This window comes from Salmo salar, chromosome ssa14 (assembly GCF_905237065.1).
Source record: "Salmo salar chromosome ssa14, Ssal_v3.1, whole genome shotgun sequence".
NCBI lineage: Eukaryota > Metazoa > Chordata > Actinopteri > Salmoniformes > Salmonidae > Salmo > Salmo salar.
The window spans coordinates 22717165-22739240 of NC_059455.1; the positions used below are offsets into that span (position 1 = coordinate 22717165).

General features: G+C 41.6%; 1 protein-coding gene across 3 annotated transcripts in view; it reads left to right on the forward strand.

Annotated features, from left to right (window-relative positions):
- Positions 1 to 22076, forward strand: part of LOC106569075 (tenascin-R) — a 127403-nt gene that overhangs the window by 33875 nt on the left and 71452 nt on the right. For 2 of the 3 annotated variants that reach the window (XM_045694089.1, XM_045694091.1), the window contains exon 2: positions 7278 to 7375. The exons of the other annotated variant lie outside the window; for it this stretch is intronic. The gene's annotated coding sequence lies outside the window, so the exon portion shown is untranslated. The remainder of the gene's footprint in view (positions 1 to 7277; positions 7376 to 22076) is intronic. 3 annotated transcript variants of the gene reach the window in all.

Below are 22076 nucleotides of genomic sequence, written 5' to 3' on the forward strand. Positions count from 1 at the left end.
ATAGCCTTTTCTAGCATGTCATTGAATAGAACGTAATGGTATTACTATGCCTTTCACTAACCAAAGCTGTATTTCGTTCACCTCCCAGTATGTGTCCTCTGTAGAACAATAATACGTGGGGGTAGCTATCCAGGGTGCGGAAGCAGTATGCTGCACAGATGCTTTGAATGTGATGTGTGCTCTTTGCCACCTCTACCACACTAGCTGTAAGGACATTTAGCCTATAACACAGAGTAGCTGAAGTGCGGTGTCAACAAGAGAAAGATCAGGGTATAAAGAAACACTGATATGAAATGTATTCTGCTGCTGGCCTATAGCCCTGTAGCCACTCCCTACTATACGGTATGTCAGTCACGCCTAATGGAACGTGTCTTAAAGAATAAGTGTCATAAGCGGGCTGTGCATGGCAAAACAATAGTACCCTGTCTGGGATGCAATAGATGGTGGAAGTGTAAATACTGTGAACTATCCATGAAATCAATGGGCCACTGGCGGCTCTGTCTGTTCTGCCTGCTGTGGCTCTACAAAGTAGACTTGGCCACATAAAGGATGTTTATTAGTCTGACCATGCTACACTGGGGCCCTCTGTCATCTTCTGATAATAGGTCTGGTGCCACCAATGGACGTTATATCTCAGCTGGTTAAGACACACTCAGTAAGAGGAGAGAGGAGGTAGTTAGTGCCTGTCTCGGGGGGGCTTCCGTTCTTTTCGACAACATGCCCAGTGTTCTCAATTGGGGGTTCGCTTGTTTTTCACAAATCATTTCAAAGGACACACATCTCCCAGGGTAATTATTTTTCCAAACACAAGTCTAGCTGGCTGACAAGTATGTTGTTGTATGACATGAATACCACATTGTGAAGTTTATAGTTTGGGTTTAGAACCACAACGTTAGAGATAGTAAGAGATGAAACAATTGTATGATGTTATCTTCTTAAGACGTACCTTATATTTTATCATGCAATGTGACTCTAAACTCACAATACCATGCAGATGTATGATATAAATTGGTTACTCAATATAGGTCAATGTGAGCCTTCAGACAAATTGCAAAGAAAAATGATATGAATAGTGCTGCTTTTAGCTATATAATGGACAAGAGACTTTGGCCTGCAGACAAGACTCTGGATGTCTGTTTCTTTTTTGTTTTCATTTTCATTCATTTTGCAAGAAAACGCCTAGAGATTTTATAGTGTGTGCAGATGCATTTTGTGTAAAACAAAGTTATTCAAGTTATTTTAGTTTCTACGCACAAAAAAATACATATAGTCAGTATTGGTATAATTGAATCCAAAAGTACAATAAAATTAGTTTAAACCTCTTTTCCTAGTTCCTCGTTCCTCGCTCCTTTACAAACCAGGTCAAGGAAAGGAACATTTTGCAAACTCGTCATAAAACCTGCCTCCATATCTCTAAGGGTCAGCCCTTTGAGTGAGCTCACTGGAAGTTTTGGGACCGTCATGTCATGGAGGACAAAAAGAGAAAGAAGCTATTTTAATTAAAGCTGGCAGATTTACTTGTCGAGGTGGGTTTAAAACATCACCCGTCCGGGCTGATCGAGGCCAGAGTGCCGGCCATAAAAAGGACTTATGCCAGCTACTCCAGTAAAGGATCCCCCTGAGGGATTGGTGGTAAAATTAGTGGAGGCATTTGGAGGCTGTTCTGTAATGAGGAAAAATAGCACTCAGTTCATCTCCTGACAAATAGCAGAGTTGCCAGGCAAGCAGACGCCGGGTTCTTTTTTTCACTTAACTTCACCCAACTTCACCCAGTGAGCTGGGTATAGGATTGTGGGTGGCACATCGAAATAGAGCAGAGGACAACATGAGTGTTCCGCTTAGCAGGCTTTGTCACCGCAAGGCCTTCAGCTTTCATTATCTGTGATGTGGGGCCCACTTGCACTGCTATCGCGACTGTGTTTTTGTTATAGCGATCCATTGTTCGAACATGTTTAAGAAGTGAATAATGGTCCCACCCATAGTTGTAGGAACATTGACACCCAGGGCAATCTTAGGGCTGAATTAAATTAGCCTTCCCTGTAGCTCAGTTGGTAGAGCATGGTGTTTCCAACGCCAGGGTTGTGGGTTTGATTCCCACAGGGGGCCAGCACAAAAAAAAAAAAAAAATGTATGAAATGAAATGTATGCATTCACTACTGTAAGTCGCTCTGGATAAGAGCGTCTGCTAAATGACTAAAATTAAAACAAAACTTTCACTGCAATGTGGATTTCCCTTATTGCATGTCCGATTGAATTCCAGCCCTAGACTCATACAATAACACCCTTTGCTGTCATGGCTTTTCACATGTGATTTTACTTTTAGATAAAATAGTGCAATAATGTTATTGATTCTTTCTCTTATTATTCTGAAAGTCAATACCCTCTTGGATATCAAATCGATATCAAACATATTAATCTTATATTTGAGGAAGTATTATTACCTAGTGTTATCATTTCAGACATCTGTTCCAATAAATGAAGGCGCAACAGGAGGGTATATTACTAAGTTTACCAGTAAACGGCCAGAATTTTGGTAACTTTAAAGGAATATATGGAATTTTATCAGGTGACATCTAGTGGCCTTTTTGGGTAGGTGTCTGTAATTATCTCTGGCCCTGTGAGGTCCTATCACATGTAAAATAATATATATATTAAATCTAATAAGACGATTTGAAATAAAAAACAGGATGACAAAGCTGGAAAACATTATCCTAAATATAAACATCAAAATAATGAATATCATTGATGTTTAATGTGAGGGTTTCAGTAAGAAAAACACTTCATAAATATATATACTGCTCAAATAAATAAAGGGAACACTTAAACAACACATCCTAGATCTGAATGAAAGAAATAATCTTATTAAATACTTTTTTCTTTACATACTTGAATGTGCTGACAACAAAATCACACAAAAATAATCAATGGAAATCCAATTTATCAACCCATGGAGGTCTGGATTTGGAGTCACACTCAAAATTAAAGTGGAAAACCACACTAAAGGCTGATCCAACTTTGATGTAATGTCCTTAAAACAAGTCAAAATGAGGCTCAGTAGTGTGTGTGGCCTCCACGAGCCTGTATGACCTCCCTACAACGCCTGGGCATGCTCCTGATGAGGTGGCGGATGGTCTCCTGAGGGATCTCCTCCCAGACCTGGACTAAAGCATCCGCCAACTCCTGGACAGTCTGTGGTGCAACTTGGCGTTGGTGGATGGAGCGGGACATGATGTCCCAGATGTGCTCAATTGGATTCAGGTCTGGGGAACGGGCGGGCCAGTCCATAGCATCAATGCCTTCCTCTTGCAGGAACTGTTGACACACTCCAGCCACATGAGGTCTAGCATTGTCTTGCATTAGGAGGAACCCAGGGCCAACCGCACCAGCATATGGTCTCACAAGGGGTCTGAGTATCTCATCTCGGTACCTAATGGCAGTCAGGCTACCTCTGGCGAGCACATGGAGGGCTGTGCGGCCCCCCAAAGAAATGCCACCCCACACCATGACTGACCCACCGCCAAACCAGTCATGCTGGAGGATGTTGCAGGCAGCAGAACGTTCTCCACGGCGTCTCCAGACTCTGTCACGTCTGTCACGTGCTCAGTGTGAACCTGCTTTCATCTGTGAAGAGCACAGGGCGCCAGTGGCGAATTTGCCAATCTTGGTGTTCTCTGGCAAATGCCAAACGTCCTGCACGGTGTTGGGCTGTAAGCACAACCCCCACCTGTGGACGTCGGGCCCTCATACCACCCTCATGGAGTCTGTTTCTGACCGTTTGAGCAGACACATGCACATTTGTAGCCTGCTGGAGGTCATTTTGCAGGGCTCTGGCAGTGCTTCTCCTGCTCCTCCTTGCACAAAGGCGGAGGTAGCGGTCCTGCTGCTGGGTTGTTGCCCTCCTACGGCCTCCTCCACGTCTCCTGATGTACTGGCCTGTCTCCTGGTAGCGCCTCCATGCTCTGGACACTACACTGACAGACACAGCAAACCTTCTTGCCACAACTCGCATTGATGTGCCATCCTGGATGAGCTGCACTACCTGAGCCACTTGTGTGGGTTGTAGACTCCGTCTCATGCTACCACTAGAGTGAAAGCACCGCCAGCGTTCAAAAGTGACCAAAAGATCAGCCAGGAAGCATAGGAACTGAGAAGTGGTCTGTGGTCCCCACCTGCAGAACCACTCCTTTATTGGGGGTGTCTTGCTAATTGCCTATAATTTCCACCTGTTGTCTATTCCATTTGCACAACAGCATGTGAAATGTATTGTCAATCAGTGTTGCTTCCTAAGTGGACAGTTTGATTTCACAGAAGTGTGATTGACTTGGAGTTACATTGTGTTGTTTAAGTGTTCCCTTTATTTTTTTGAGCAGTGTATATATTTATATATATATTTTATATTTATATATTTTACTTTTTTTTACTATGCCAATATGTATTTGTTGTCATACTGTTTGCCGTTGTAAACACAGTCAATAGTTGGAAGAGTTGCAGAGTTGATTGAAAATAATGCATTTTTTAATTAGTAGTGTTTTTCATTAAGTAGTCTATTTTCTCTTCAACCATATGGTCTATCTACTAGAAACTCATGGACAATATGGACACAGATATAAGAAATTAATACTATATGAATAAATGTTCTAAAATTAATTCAAGCATATATTACCAAAGTTACAATAGATTGCCATAGAGTACCTGTTAATTACCAAAATTACTAAAGATTCCAGTAACTGTGCCCTAGATTTCTTAAATACATTTGGGTGGTTTCTCAGAGGCCCTGTCTGTTGCTGTTCTCTGCCTTTCCCTGGTACTCAGCAGCAGCATGGCTTCTTCAAATGCAAGCTTCACGATTAACGTCATGTCTCCTTCAGCCCACCCACTCCAATAAACTGGGCTTCATTAATATGCTGTTCTTCGCAAGCGTGGAGCAAACGCCATGTGATACTGAGAGAGGCACGTGGCATGCCGACAAACAGGCAGGGGGTTTGGAGAAGCACAGGTTTAATGTGCCATTGGCAGTCCTCAAACACACAAGTGTACTCGTGTGAAGTGCAACCCATGCAGCCGCTGTTGATTGCCTCGCTGCCAGATTCCATGAAAATAATCTGACAAGGACCCTCAAAAACGGGCCTGTTCTTTGCTTCATTATTGTCAAGCTTTGAGGTGAACTCAAGGCAATGCTTTTATATTGGTCTCCCTATGAAAGACTGATACATTTATTCCTGGATGAAAAAAAAAGTATAATCAATCGTATTATCTTTTCTCCAGCTGAGAGACAAGCTGCTGTGAGGTGTGATCATTTACCACCTGTATAAAGGTTCTGCTTTTAAAAGGTTTTGTTTTTGTGTGAGAAGACATGCTTCTTTTGGGAATAAACAAAGTACAGGAACTAGAAGCAAACTGACTTCCTAAGCACCATGTCATCCAGAGTGCTTCAAACAATGACGGCACTGAAAGATGGTAGAGTACTTTTTCATTCTGAGTAGCTAGCGCTACCTATGAAAACCAAGAACCACCACTCAAATTTGACGGGAAGCCCAAGAAAATGCCTGCGGTAGAATGACGATTTTTCTTAATCTGTGTTTTGAACCATCACTTCAGCTGTTGTGTGCTCTATTGCTCTCTCATTTGAGCTCTGTTCTTTATTTTTGTAGTTGTGCCTTTGAACTCCAGAAAAGCAGTCGGAGTGGATTGAAATGGGGTTTATTGATTTAAACATCTATTTGTTCCCAGGTTAGGATAACCATTTATAGTATTGCTGTGGGGGAATTTGCTGATATTTATGCATGCTTTGACATCCTGTTCACCTCATCTGTCTTCACTCTAAAAGTGCTTGTTTGAATGTGTTGCTGTGTATTGTGCAATCTGTTTTCGTGGTGAATAAATATTTACTTCAAGCTGAGAACTGACCTTGTAAAAGAGCAGGGAGGGAAATATATCATCACACTTAGGCTGCGTCCTAATTGGCACCCTATTCCCTATATAGTGCACTACTTTTGACCAGAACCCTATGTGGCCTTTGCTGCTGAATATGACCAGAGTGAATGTAATGAATTCTGTCATGTGCTTTGTGCATGAGAGCACTGTGTTTAAAGGGAAGAAAATATGATCACAGAGCTTTATGACCTCAAGAGCAGGTTAAAAGACTCAGGAGGATTGGCAGCACAGAGACGGCTCAGTGCAGACTGAGGCAAGGCCGCCTCTCTATATGCTGCAAAACCCTTGTGTTTGGGTTGTTTCCATTTCTTTCTAAGGCTTCCCTGTCTTTCATGTTGTCACTAAGAGCTGATCATTTCTATTTTGCGTTTTAGTTTGCTCTAAGTAGCTGTATCAAACTGAGCCCATGCTTCAAGGATATGTGATGGTATCAGGTTAATTTCAGGTGGCGATAGTGTCATTTACCATGATGAATGACATCACCAAGTCAACTTGCTTGAAACTGGCATTATGGGATTATTGGCTCTGTTGTCTTCGGCTACATTTGAGAGGAGGTAAATATGATTAACTGTCAGTGAATGCATGGATTCACTTCTGACTACATGACTTATGGCCCATAACGAGATATTTTGTCTCAGTTGTGGCTGGCCAACCATTTTGTATTATTAGCATACGAGATGTTTAACTCTCACTATCGTGGATACCTCACTCTCAGCAGTGGCACATTTGGTGGTATTAACTTTGAAAGGATATTGGTCCTCTTGTAACACATATTTATGGTTCAGTGACTCCGAGAATGATTGGTTTGTTCTTTTATCCAATCTGTGCACAGAATGTTGAGCAATTCAATGTAATACCCTATGACTATGGCACACAGAACTCATTTCAAAGGAGTTAGTGTAGTAGTACATTATCATAGAATTAGGAATTCTACTTTAAATACTAATTTAATAGGATCTCTATTTATATTCTGTTCTCCATTGTGACATTATTTTAAACCCTCTCCTAATAAAAGCGTTCGTTCGAGGCAGACAATGTTTCTGACAGAATCATACAATGGAAAGTCCAACACAGACATCACACAGGGCACAGTGCCCACATAGGTTTGACCTGCCAGCAATTCCTGCTATTGCTATTACCAATGGTACGTTTGATACTGTTATCAGTAGGTTAACACTTGAATCAAAAACTTTGAGAAAGCATGCAGATTACATACAGTTAATCTTTCAGAATTACAAGACGGAAAACTAGAGGATCAAACCATTTACGGTACAGCATAAACACCATTCAATATTGACATTTCTCTACACCTTTGTTTTTATCAACAATGTTTACATCCACAGACAGACCTTCAGACAGACAGACAGACAGGCCATTCACCATTGAACACAGAAGCTTCTGTTGGAGCCGAGACACAGCACAGAAAATGGAGGGAGAACAGGTATGCGTCTCAAATGGCACTCTATTCCCTATATAGTGCACTACTTTTGACCAGGGGTGTTAGTGGAGAGTAGTGGCTAGCCAGCTAAGCTAACCATCACCAGCCCGAAGCAAGGGGGACGTGATGGGACAGCAAGGTGCGCTGCTGAGGCAATGGACCTGACTGTCTCTCTACTCTGACCGGCTCTCTCCTCTGCTCATCTGATAATCAGACCATCAATGCTTCTTCCGATCGCACTGCCATCAGATATGCTTCCCCGATCATCCATCATACCTTCCAGTTCCATTACTCTCACCATTTATTGTTGATTGTAGATGTTTTTGGACTTGTATATGCAATTCAGCTGCCATGTATGCAAAATAAAAATGTTTAAAATAATTTGGGAAGCATCCCTGGTCTTCCTCCATCCATGTTTGCCTTTCTAATTACTTCAGATAGGAACCGGACAGTGATTGTTGCAAATGTGCATTGATTTGGGGGGATTCTAAAGGCGTATTGTATGTCGTGAATGCCACAGAGCCTGCTGCGATAGGAAGGAACCCTGTGCTTTCTACCTGGGCCCTGTCTGCAGCCAGACTGCGAGAGTACATCCTAAATGGTACAATATTATTTATATAGTACACTACGTTTGACCAGGTCAAAAGTAGTGCACTATGTAGGGAATAGGGTACCATTTGGGACACACTTGAGGCATTGATTTGCCATGCAACAATGTACAGTATGTGCGTACCTTGCACATCCAGATGGCTCAGGCCAACTAAGTGTTTGTTATCATCACTCAACATCACTAGTCCAAACAAATCAGTAGGAAAGGTTAGGGAGGTGATTTCAGTGCATCTGGTCAATTACCAATGACCAATGAGACACTTTAGTATCAAACATGCAAAGTGATTGCAGCAATGCATCATACATACTTGAGTTATGACTAGTTTGATTGATAATATTAAATTTGTATCTTGTGCTAACAGGGCTTGAATAAGTTGAGTGCCACTCTGGCTATGTGTGAAAGGGATAGATCAGATCTGCTGTGTGTGAGAGGGATAGATTAGATGTGTTGTGTGTGTGAGAGGGATAGATCAGACGTGTTGTGTGTGAGAGGGATAGATCAAATGTGCTGTGTGTGAGAGGGATAGATCAGATGTGCTGTGTATGAGAGGGATAGATCAGATGTGGTGTGTGTGAGAAGGATAGATCAGATGTGCTGTGTGTGAGAGGGATAGATCAGATGTGATGTGCTGTGTGTGAGAAGGATAGATCAGATGTGATGTGCTGTGTGTGAGAGGGATAGTTCAGATGTGCTGTGTGTGAGAGGGATAGATCAGATGTGCTGTGTGTGAGAGGGATAGATCAGATGTGCTGTGTGTGAGAGGGATAGATCAGATGTGATGTGTGTGAGAGGGATAGATCAGATGTGCTGTGTGTGAGAGGGATAGTTCAGATGTGCTGTGTGTGAGAGGGATAGATCAGATGTGCTGTGTGTGAGAGGGATAGTTCAGATGTGCTGTGTGTGAGAGGGATAGATCAGATGTGCTGTGTGTGAGAGGGATAGATCAGATGTGATGTGTGTGAGAGGGATAGATCAGATGTGCTGTGTGTGAGAGGGATAGATCAGATGTGCTGTGTGTGAGAGGGATAGATCAGATGTGCTGTGTGTGAGAGGGATAGATCAGATGTGATGTGTGTGAGAGGGATAGATCAGATGTGATGTGTGTGAGAGGGATAGATCAGATGTGCTGTGTGTGAGAGGGATAGATCAGATGTGCTGTGTGTGAGAGGGATAGATCAGATGTGCTGTGTGTGAGAAGGATAGATCAGAGGTGCTGTGTGTGAGAGGGATAGATCAGATGTGATGTGCTGTGTGTGAGAGGGATACTTCAGATGTGCTGTGTGTGAGAGGGATAGATCAGATGTGCTGTGTGTGAGAGGGATAGATCAGATGTGATGTGCTGTATGTGAGAGGGATACTTCAGATGTGCTGTGTGTGAGAGGGATAGATCAGATGTGCTGTGTGTGAGAAGGATAGATCAGAGGTGCTGTGTGTGAGAGGGATAGATCAGATGTGATGTGCTGTGTGTGAGAGGGATACTTCAGATGTGCTATGTGTGAGAGGGATAGATCAGATGTGCTGTGTGTGAGAAGGATAGATCAGATGTGCTGTGTGTGAGAGGGATAGATCAGATGTGCTGTGTGTGAGAGGGATAGATCAGATGTGCTGTGTGTGAGAAGGATAGATCAGATGTGCTGTGTGTGAGAGGGATAGATCAGATGTGATGTGTGTGAGAGGGATAGATCAGATGTGCTGTGTGTGAGAAGGATAGATCAGATGGGCTGTGTGTGAGAGGGATAGATCAGATGTGATGTGTGTGAGAGGGATAGATCAGATGTGCTGTGTGTGAGAAGGATAGATCAGATGTGCTGTGTGTGAGAGGGATAGATCAGATGTGCTGTGTGTGAGAGGGATAGATCAGATGTGATGTGTGTGAGAGGGATAGATCAGATGTGCTGTGTGTGAGAAGGATAGATCAGATGTGCTGTGTGTGAGAGGGATAGATCAGATGTGATGTGCTGTGTGTGAGAGGGATACTTCAGATGTGCTGTGTGTGAGAAGGATAGATCAGAGGTGCTGTGTGTGAGAGGGATAGATCAGATGTGATGTGCTGTGTGTGAGAGGGATACTTCAGATGTGCTGTATGTGAGAGGGATAGATCAGATGTGCTGTGTGAGAAGGATAGATCAGATGTGCTGTGTGTGAGAGGGATAGATCAGATGTGCTGTGTGTGAGAGGTATAGATCAGATGTTAAAGGTGCAGAGGTTGCAAGTGTTCTCGGATCAATCCAAGCATGGTCAGCAACAGGAAGGTTAGTCATTGGACAAAAAAGGAATTGGCTCCCTGCAATCATTGATATACGATTGTGAATCAAGTCTGAGACCTGCAATTGTTATTTTAAAAGAGGATTTATTATTGAATGAATGCATTATGTTGGAATGTGTTGTTTTTCCTTTTGTAAGATTGTTCAATGCTGGTAGAGAAGTGATCTAAATTAGATTTATTTTAAGTTGTTCTACACGTCTTTCTTTTGGTCGTGGATCCTGTGTAGTGTCTATCTTGATGACTTGTCTTTTTCTTCATGTATTGTTATATTTCAGGACCTAGGATCTTAATTTGAGGCAGTTTGCTACAACAGGAAATAATCCTGCATCAACAGGAAACATTCATTATTATTTGGATTATAATTAATGGACATTTTTTGTACGGATTGTTTGATTTTCAAATCAAGTCTGAAATTTGAAAGTGGAAATGATAAACTTCAGAAACCTCAAAAACGTTATTCCGCAACAAGGTGATCAAATTAAGATCCTATATTTGTATGGGCTCCTGAGTGGCACAGCGGTCTAAGGCACTGCATCTCAGTGCTAGAGGTGTCACTACAGACCCTGGTTCGATCCTGGTCTGTTTCACAACAAGCCGTGATCAGGAGTCACATAGGGTGGTGTGCAATTAGGGGAGGGTTTGGCTGGGGTAGGCCATCATTGTAAATAAGAATTTGTTCTCAACTGACATTGAAGGTTGTGTATAGCTTAAAGAACACTAGTCAATTGCCTCAGCTGAAATTATAACCTTTCCCTGTACTATGTACCTACAGTAGGCAGACACTGCATACATACAGATGTGTAGACATGAATAATGCTGTGGTATTCTTTGTTCCCACCCCTCTCTCTCTCTGGGTAGCTTTGAATAATGGAACACCTTCAATGGCTGAGAATCTGTCAGCTCCACAGAAACTTGGAAAAGGACTGTACACCTTCTGAATATGGTTTTAGATGAGATTTAATGTAATTTACCTGCCTAATGAGACACAGAGGCATTTGTAATTTCAACTGGAGCTCGCTGCTCGTCATGGTTTGCTGCATTGTGTACCTACATCTCCTGCTTGATTGGTGGTTTATTTTTAGTTGTCTGGGAAAGTCGGGGCGGCCTTTAATGAATGAGACCTTTTTCCAACTGTAACGTAGGAGAAACCCACAGTTGCCAAGATGGCAATGTTCAATGGTAGGACCCAGCCAAAGAGGGATAGACCTTTGTGTTAGATTCAGTAACTACCCTACATACAGGACAGACATTAGACATACTGTATCTTTCCTTACAAGTATTGTACCTTACAGAGGCCTCCACAAAGAATCCAGGTTCAGCCAGGATACATCAGATAACCACCCTACATACTGTACAGCACAGACATAGTCTATCGTAATAGACAATATTAAAGAGGCATCCATCTAGAGTGTCAATGACCATGTAGGTGCCCACTGAACTTGAAAAGTGATCATAAATATTCCCTGTGAAAATACTCAGAGTGGACACATTGAGTACCTGTTATTTCCTTGTAGGATCCCCATTGATGCAGTCCATGGCCCTGATGAGAGGTACTTCATCAGCTCCAAATTCACAGGAACTGTCACAGTCTTCAATTCTCCATCTCCATTTCAAAGCAGTGACCAAGGGGCCTCTGCTCCAAATGACCCCAACTACTTTTGACCAGAGCCCTATGGACCCCCTTATGGACCCCCTTATAGACCCCCCTGTAGACCCCCTATGGGCCCCCCTATAGACTCCCTATGGGCCCCCCTATAAACCCCCTATGGCCCCCCCTATGCCCCCCTATAGACCCCCCTATCACCCCCCTATAGACTCCACCCTCCTATAGACCCCCTTATAGACCCCCTGTAGACCCCCTATGGGCCCCCCTATGGACCCCCCTATGTGCCCCCCTATGAACCCCCTATGCCCCCCATAGACACCCCTATCAACCCCCCTATAGACCCCCCCTCCTATGGACCCCCCTATAGACACCCCAATAGACACCCCTATAGACACCCTCTACAGACCCCCTATAGACCCCCCTATAGACACCCCTATAGACCCCCTATATACCCCCCTATATACCCCCCTATTGACCCCCCTATAGACCCCCATAGACACCCCTATAGACCCCCCCTATAGACCCCCCTATAGACACCCCTATAGACCCCCCTATGGACTCCCCTATAGACCCCCCTATAGACACCCCTATAGACCACCTCAAAAGTATTGCACTAAATAAGGTGCCATTTGAGACTGAAGCAAAGTAGAAAATCAAATCAAATGTTGCACAGTTTAGCAGTTGTTATGGCGGGTGCAGCGAAATATTTATGTTCCCTAGTTCCTATCAATCAATGCAGTAAAACAACAAAACACAGCACACTACAGTATATATGTATATATGCTATCCATTTTTATTTTTAATCCCTGGCCCCCGTTCCCGCAAGAGGCCTTTTGCCTTTTGGTAGGCCGTCATTGTAAATAAGAATTTGTTCTTAACTGACTTGCCTAGTTATATAAAGGTTAAATAAAATAAAATAAATATATTTTTGTTATCAAAAAAAGTGTAGAGCCAATAGCAATTGGCCAATAGCATTTAATTGCCTGGCTTTATGTGGGCTGCTGAGGAGTAATAGCCACTCAGCACTTCTGTCTACATGATAGATGCTGTTAATGGATGTCTGGGTTGGTGGTGTTTTCGAGGGTGTATAGCCAGTAGCACTGGGTTGAGGAAGTCCATGTAGTGGAGTAATAAGAAACTATGGTTCACACAAACCCAAAGGAGTCCCAATTGGAAAGCACTCATGCTTGGTTCAAAGTACAGAACTTGTTAGCCCTTTCTGTGATCAGTCTCACAATTCAGTCCTATCAATGCAATGGCTTGTCACAACGTGCATGCCGTACCATTAGGGGAAAGATGTCTACACAATATGTGCTGTCCATTTTAGTTGAATTAAAGAAGTCTACACAGTATATGCTGTCCATTTTAGTTGAATTAAAGCACATTTTCTTATTTTCCTTTCATTTTATTTGAGTGAATATGACATTTCCCAAACCATTTAGTACAACGCACAACCCAGTACAGACCATATTTGCACTTCAATTCAGCTGTTGTTGTTTTCTTCCATAGTTATTAAATGGCTTGCAGAGGTCAATAGCCTGAATAATGTCCTCTGCCATTGAATAGACAGCAAACACGAACAGTTACCATGGAATGTCTATTGTTGCCAGCAAAAATGTGAACTTGTGAAAGAGAACTGGGGAAACTGCTGAGCGTTCTCAATTCAAATGGAATCTTAATATCTGCAGATAGAGGAATACTGTAGACTAGACTACCCCCACTGTAGAATTATAGAAATATTTGTGTTTTCCGCATTTCTGGTTACTGAAAATATATTTAATTTCTCATTGTGATGACACCATAGATTATTAAAGGATGTTGTGAATGTGTGATAGTATCAAATAGGATTTATGTGAAACAAAGTTCCTATCATAGAAAAGGTAAATATCTAATTATAATGTATATGCCTAACTGAAATGCATAGTCATGATATTTGTTGTGGAAAGCAGACCTGGGTTCAAACATATGTTTTTGAGTATCTGGTATTAAAAATACTTTTCTGTGTATTTGAGTATTTTGAAATACACAACCCAAAACAAATACTTTTATTTGAGTATTTGAGTTGTTATTTGTAACAAAAATCTATAACTTTTTCAAATTCATTTTCAAATACCTGGGTTAAATGCATGGGAGTGTATTTGCGTCAGTGTATTTTACATTTTAAAATGTATTAAAAAGTGAGACATCTAAGTGTACAAACCATTAGGAACACCTTCTCTTTCCATGACATAGACTGAAAAGGTGAATCCAGGTGAAAGCTACAGTGTCTTGCGAAAGTATTCACCTCCTTGGCATTTTTCCTATTTTGTTGCCTTACAACCTGGATTTTTGGGGGGTTTGTATCATTTGATTTACACAACATGCCTATCACTTAGAAGACGCAAAATATTTTTTATTGTGATGCAAACAAGAAATAAGACAAAAAAACGGAAAACTTGAGCGTGCATAACTATTGTATTCACCCCCCCCCCCCCAAGTCAATTCTTTGTAGAGCCACTTTTGCAGCAATTACAGCTGCAAGTCTCTTGGGGAATGTCTCTATAAGCTTGGCACATCTACCACTGGGATTTTTGCCCATTCTTCAAGGCAAAACTGCTCCAGCTCCTTCATGTTGGATGGGTTCCACTGGTGTACAGAAATCTTTAAGTCATACCACAGATTCTCAATTGGATTGAGGTCTGGGCTTGACTAGCCCATTCCAAGACATTTAAATGTTTCCCCTTAAACCACTCGAGTGTTGCTTTAGCAGTATGCTTAGGGTCATTGTCCTGCTGGAAGGTGAACCTCCGTCCCAGTCTCAAATCTCTGAAAGACAGAAACAGGTTTCCCTCAAGAATTTCCCTGTATTTAGCACCATCCATCATTCCTTCAATTCTGAGCAGTTTCCCAATCCCTGTCGATGAAAAACATCCCCACATCATGATGCTGCCACCACCATGCTTCACTTTGGGGATGGTGTTCTCGGGGTGATGGGAGGTGTTGGGTTTGTGCCAGACATAGCGTTTTCCTTGATGGCCAAAAACCTACATTTTAGTCCCACCTGACCAGAGTAGCTTCTATCTTTTATGTCTTTTGGCGAACACCAAACGTGTTTGCTTGTTTTTGTCTTTAAGCAATGGCTTTTTCTGGCCACTCTTCCGTAAAGCCCAGCTCTGTGGTGTGTACAGCTTAAAGTGGTCCTACGGACAGATACTCCAATCTCCGCTGTGGAGCTTTGCAGCTCCTTCAGGGTTAGCTTTGGTCTCTTTGTTGCCTCTCTGATTAATGCCCTCCTTGCCTGGTCCATGAGTTTTGGTGGGCGGCCCTCTCTTGGCAGGTTTGTTGTGGTGCCATATTCTTTAAATGTTTTAATAATGGATTTAATGGTGCTCCATGGGATGTTCAAAGTTTCTGATATTTTTTTATGAACCAACCCTGATCTGTACTTCTCCACAACTTTGTCCCTGACCTGTTCTTCATGGTGCCGCTTGCTTGGTGGTGCCCCTTGCTTAGTGTTGCAGACTCTGGGACTTTCAGAACAGGTGTATATATACTGAAATCATGTGACAGATCATGTGACACTTAGATTACACACAGGTGGACTTTATTTCACTAATTATGTGACTTCTGAAGGTAATTGGTTGCTTACAGATCGTATTTAGGTGCTTCATAGGAAAGGGGGTGAATACATATGCACACACCACTTTTCCATTTTCTTGTTTTTTGAATTTTTTGAATTTTTTGCATTTCGCTTTGCCAATTTGGACTAATTTTGTGTATGTCCATTATATGAAATCCAAATAAAAATCTATTTAAATTACAGGTTGTAATGCAACAAAATAGGAAAAACGCCAAGGGGGTGAATACTTTTGCAAGGCAGTGTATGATCCCTTATTGATGTCACTTGTTAAATCTACTTCAATCAGTCTAGATAAAGGGAAGGAGACAGGTTAAAGAAGGATTTGTAAGTGTTGAGACAATTGAGACATGGATTGTGTATGTGTGCCATTCAGAGGGTGAATGGGCAAGGCAAAATATTTAAGTACCTTTGAACTGGGTATGGTAGTATGTGCCAGGTGCACCAGTTTAAGTGTGTCAAGAATTGCAACGATGCAAGGTTTTTCACGCTCAACAGATTTCCGTGTGTATCAAGAATGATCCACCACCCAAAGGACATCCAGCCAACTTGACACACCTGTGGGAAGATTTGGAGTCAGCATGGGCCATTATCCCTGTGGAACACTTTTGTCACCTTGTAGAGTCCATGCCCGACAAATTGAGGCTATCTGAGGGCAAAAGGGGTGCAACTCAATATGAGGAAGACGTTCCTAATGTTTTGTACACTGAGTGTATGTGACTGAAATATTTGAAATAGTATTTGAACGCAGGTCTGATGGAAAGTAACATTTTTATACATATTTAATAATCCGTAGAAGTTCAATTCTGAATAGATCACATTGACTTAAGTGATTGGATTTCAACCATGTCAAAATTCAGCCGTGAGACTAATAATTCTCCACGTCATTGCATTTTGTTGGTCTCCTCCTCGTGATAAAGTAAATTCAAAGTCTCAGTCCATGAAATCAAATTACCTGCCTTGTTGCATGACAACGAGGAAGCTATCATTATCTAGTTAAGAACATTAATTAACGTTTTTCACACGATGGACCACTTTCATTGACTTATTTATTGTCACACTGGGCAGAGCATTTATCAGAATTTGTTTACTTCTCTTGGTTAAGTTTCACATTAAACCAATGTGTTTCTGTTCAGTCCATCAGCTGCTGCCATATCCTCAATGCATGCATACATTATCCAGGGAATTATCTGAAATACTTTTCCTGTTAGTGTTATACAAGTCGGTTAAACCAGTTAGTTCATCTGTCATATTATATTCTTTCTTTTTCCCTCTATGCTCTCAGTATAGTTTAGATTGACACTGTAGGTGATAAAGACTAATCTAAAACACTTATTTATAAACTTTCATATAGGTATATTGACTTTCAATTACGATTGTGATGGCAGGTATGCATATGGACATATGAGCATTGGAGCATAGCTGACTGAGAGTACATAGTTGCTTAGAGACAAAACACTATTTATATGCAAACTGAAGACACAAACTGAAGAGGTTTTAACCAACATAGTGTATATTATGTTAATTTATATGAATATCAAAAACCTTTCACATTCTTTGCAAGGTCTCCTGCCAATTGACTTGACTTGCTGGGTATGATGGTATGGTTTAGGTCTTGCCAGTTTTTGTATGCCTTCGTTGTAACGTGCCATTATGATGATCCCCATGTCATTTAAAATTAATGCAATCCAACAAAACAGGAAACAAAAAAACAAATGAAATTGTTATCAGTGGTTTTGACTTCAGGCGAAGTGACAATGCGTTAAACACTAGTAGTATCAGATAGGCCACAGTTGTATGTATCTAATGATAGTCCAAAAAAGCTTGTTTTCTCAGGTGAACTTATGTCCAGACTTCAACATGTTAAAAAGTGTAATTGGGGTTGATGGTGAGGGATTTTTACCCTTTAGTTGCCATTTCCCTGTCTGTATCCCAAATAGTACCCTATTCCTTATCTACTGTAATACTTAGGGAAGTAGTGCAGTTGATTGGGATTGATTGGGATGTAACCTCTGGCCTTGTGAATTGTTTCATGGTTGTAGGCTACTCCCTCTGCTGGTGACACTATATAGTTGCCCTGAGTTCCTGTGAGTTCATAGTTTCTAGCCCAGGAGATATAAAAAATAACTGCATGACGCAATATGGAAAGTTGCAATTAAAGTAACGATTTACAATACAGCATGTTCGAGTAGCTATTGAGTAAGTAGATATTTGTTAAACAATTGATGACCATTTCTAAGTATTGCTATGATAATCATTTTAAACTACTTTCTAAACGTTCAGCCAAAGTTTAGGGTTCAGCAGAGAGTTTCCGTGGTGATTCGAGTGAGTGGCCACCATGCACCATAGTTGAGTAGACAGTATTTCACACTGTATGGAAAACAGCCTCCAGTAAAAATGACTTTCGATTACTTTTGACCTTAGCAGTAAATGACTCCCAGATGGAGTAATCCATTGCCTTTAAAAATCAACTCTGCCAACAAATTTGGTTGGGCGATAACAAAGTAGTATCCTCCCCATGTAAAATCCTAAAAATAGAATAATGAATTCCTCATTTTCACTCTCAACGTTGCAGATGATGGATGCTCTCATCTCCAGCAGAGCCATATGCTCACAGGGTCCATCTGTGGGACCTTTTACATACAGTACAAAGGTAGCTTCTTATTCTTATGTTTGTGTTCTCTGCTATCTTATTTGAGCACTCATTGTATGCAGCCAGTGCAGGAAGGTGAAACATATATTAAAATGCAAATAATTTCTCCTAGTTGTCTTGAATTAGAGGCTTAATGAATACTGATTTAAAAAGAGGACTTCATTATTGTGACCTTGCCATCAGTATTGAGGACAGCATCCTCCCATTACAGTATATGAATGCTGTTGGGTCTCACTATGTAGTTGCCGTTCCTCAAATTTGTAAAAAGGAAAATGTCCAAAGAGGTGCAGGTGTCCGTAATTTCTTTAGTTTGAAGCCAACAAATATCATTTAACAATGGTGAAAAAAGACAATTTAAGATTCCAGATAAAAAGACTTCTCGGTTCATGTACTGTAGCAATTTCAGCTATATCAGTTGATGCTTTCTGAGTTGCACATTGATGATCCATGAAGCGGAACTCTCATCTGATAACAAAGCAAAAAAGAATCAATAAAGAATAGACAGTATAGGTCATGAGGGTTTTTCTGTGAAATACGGATCTTTGAAGTAGTACATTCATTGACAGAGAATGTGTTATGGTAGAATGCCAGAGTACATCAAGTAAAATCCCTGGTGTTCAAGTGTTCCCCTCTGAGGAGAGAAAGAACATGAGGCTGATTTTAGGACTGATTCACCAACAGTTCCCCTGATACACATCCGTTCTGTGCACTACTTCCACAGACAAAACTGGGCCAATTGATCTCTGTTTAGAGACAGCATGTGTTCAAGGGCAGGCAGAACCCTCAATGCGCCCCATGCTCCCCCTCCACACAGCCCCAACAGCCCAACGGCCCAATGCATCCCAATGCATTGATCAGATCCTGGCCTCTTCTACAGGCCAGTCCAATATGCCAATCCACATCTGACAGCCAGGCCAGCACAGTCCACTTTTAGTCTAGACACCACCAGAGGGTTGGTTGGCTTCACAGCCAATAACCTTGTCCCGGACGATGATGAAGTGGAATACTGCCTGTGGTGTGGCATCTACACGTCTATATAACCATCTATTGCTGCCTCATCCAAGCAGAGAAATCAACCTCCATGAGCTGCCTTGGTTTATAAACCGTAATCGAAAGGTCAGATATTTGCCGGCTAACACATTGTCAGTCAGAACTCTATGCGCATACAAAAATACTTTTGGTTGTGTCCCGTCCTCCGTCCAGAGAGGCAATGTCGTCTCTGAAGTGATAGGAGTGTCTCAGATGTTTTGTGACAGTTGTGACAGAAGCCTTCAGAAGTCTGCCTGTGCCGTTGTCAAGACACTATCAAGCTGACTGGCAGAACAAAGGCCTGATGTAGGTCTCCGTGAGAACTGTGGTGCACAGCAGAACTCATTGTGAGATATTGTCTCAGCTAATCAGCTAATTAGAAAATGTGTTTATTTATGTGTGCAAACTTTTCAACACACTTTAAGAGTCTGTCAAATAAATAACCAATACTTCCTACTATAGCTTCATCACGGAAATTGTCGGTCTTAGTTGCATTTCCATCCCAGATGCATACGTTATATATAGAATGCAGAGAGCTTGTAATGCCAGAGTTAATTTGCCAAATTCATTGAGTGAGTCATGCAGTAAATATTCTGAGGCACAGGAGGGAATAACTTTCAACATATTGCTTGTGGACCTTGAACACTCCCCATTAATCCACCTTGTTTCCCCTAAATGATCTCCCCGAATGTGGGTCCTCCATACTTAGGTCAGTTGTTACTGTAAGTGATCTCTGTGACTCACTAATCTAAAAATGAGTTTGGTAAGGAACGTAATGTATGCCTCTGTTTGGTCATTTGAGCCTTAACTATATGAACAAGGCAGAATTCAGTAGAACTGGGAACCAAATCCATGAAGATTGTATGACGGCATCCGATCTGAAATCAACTGACAAATATCTAAGGAAGCCTTTAGGTTCCTTTGTAGGTTAAGAAAGCTGGGCAAATAGATGGCTACATTGATTGTGTTATAGTTTCCAATGATCTCACCTAAGCACTCATTCCTAAGGCTACTCAAGTAATGAACCTTCCAATTGCCGACCCAAACATTTTTCACAATGTTAATTGACACGACATCTTACTTGTTACTGAGGGCAGCATATTGTACTGTATAACAGGCAGGGGTACCAAACAAGCAAAAAACTAATATTTGTTTTTATCTCAGAGGTAGGCACATTCCTAAGCCCATCCCTACTGTAATACGGGTCAATAACAATTGATTGAGGAGGGCACTTTCCCTCTCTCACGCTCTCTGCCTCTGTGTTTCAACCTGTAGGAAATCCATGACTGGCCTCCTGTCCTTACCTCCCACCACAAACACACTCTGCTCCCCACAACTCTCTGCTCCCCACTCCTCTCTGCTCCCCACACCTCTCTGCTTATGAGTGGGCTGCAGTCCAAGGAGAGAGTGGGGGTACTGTAGGTAGTCACAAGATGTAATAGATGCTATCTTTATTGAAATGCCTCACTATACTGATACAGATAGATTGGTAATACTTTCTATTAAGGTACCCTTTATACGCTTTATAAACCCTATATAAAGGCCCTAGGTGTATAAAGGCCCTGTGTATAAAGTGTTAGCCAACCGATCTAAAATCATGTCTATTGTTTCTCACATCTAATGTGGCGGTTTGCTGCAAGGTTCTGTACTGTAATGCTCAAAAAAGGTTTGTAAAATGAATTAATTTAACTGTCTCTTGCTTTTTATCCAACAATACTATAAAGTGTTTTCTCAAGTATTGTAGATTGATTTGGTCTTGAGAATCTGTACCTCCTTGCAACAATCTCTGATAGGCAGGGATACATATCTAAGGTGCTTATGATGTGTATAGCATGAGGAATGTTTCCATTGAGGGAATGGGTCTTGTAGCAAATCAGCGGCGGCTTGTATGCCTCTTTACCTTCGCTGCTATGAGAAGTGGAAGTGCAGTAGCAGGTTATGAGTGTCTCCAGAAGGCTGTTGTTGTGTTTGCCACGAGCCATAAAGCCATTAAAAACCTCTTAATAAGACATGGCCTGCCTACAGCACATTACTTGAACTGTCAGTTCTTTTATGCTGCCTTTGATGGATACATTTACTCTTTGAAAGCATGGGAAAAACACAACACTGCTCTCAGCTCCCAGCCAGGAGTGCATGATGGGCTTATTTTAAGGCGTTGCTAATGTTGTACATTTTTTGAAAATAAATAACTGACTGAATGGACTGTGCAGATCAAACTTTTTTGGATGCGTTTTAGGGTAAAAGCCATTTGATTTTAAATGTTGCCCATCGCTAGTTCACTACCTGCTGCTTTCTGACTAATCTATAGAACTGTTCTTCATTGAACCCTGCCTCTCAATGAAATGCAAGAGATAAAAGCAGTTAAAGATCCTTGAGTCTGGCAGGCAGGCAGAAAGAAAAGTCTCCTTTCAAGCTTAAACATGTCTGCTTAATGTCCACCTCTATAGAAAGAGCAAGTGGCATGTCATTGTGCAGATACATTTGAATTAGGTAATTTTTTTGGTCCCCATCACTCCACTAGAGAGACTGTCTCATGTTATTGCCTCTAAATCCAGGGCTCTAATTTATAGCGGCCAGTGCTAAGAGACGGATTTATAGATTTTAATCAACTGTCTTATTTGGCATGCAGAAATGTCAGATAGTCATAGATATTCACTGCCAATTTTTTCAAACCCTTGCCCTGCTGGGAACTGGCAAACCCAGATTAATAACTGTGGAAAGGGCCTGTAGTCCGCTGGGTTCAGGTTAATCCTACCTGAGACTGCTGAGTGAGAGTTGGCATCCTGATTAACTGAGGATTCACTTAACGGCTAGCTTAGCTCTGTAAACACCCTTCAGCAACTACTGTGTTTCCTTCCAAAATCCTGTTTCATCTCTCGTGGAATAGACTTCAAAAGTTTGGGATCATTTAGAAATGTCCTTGT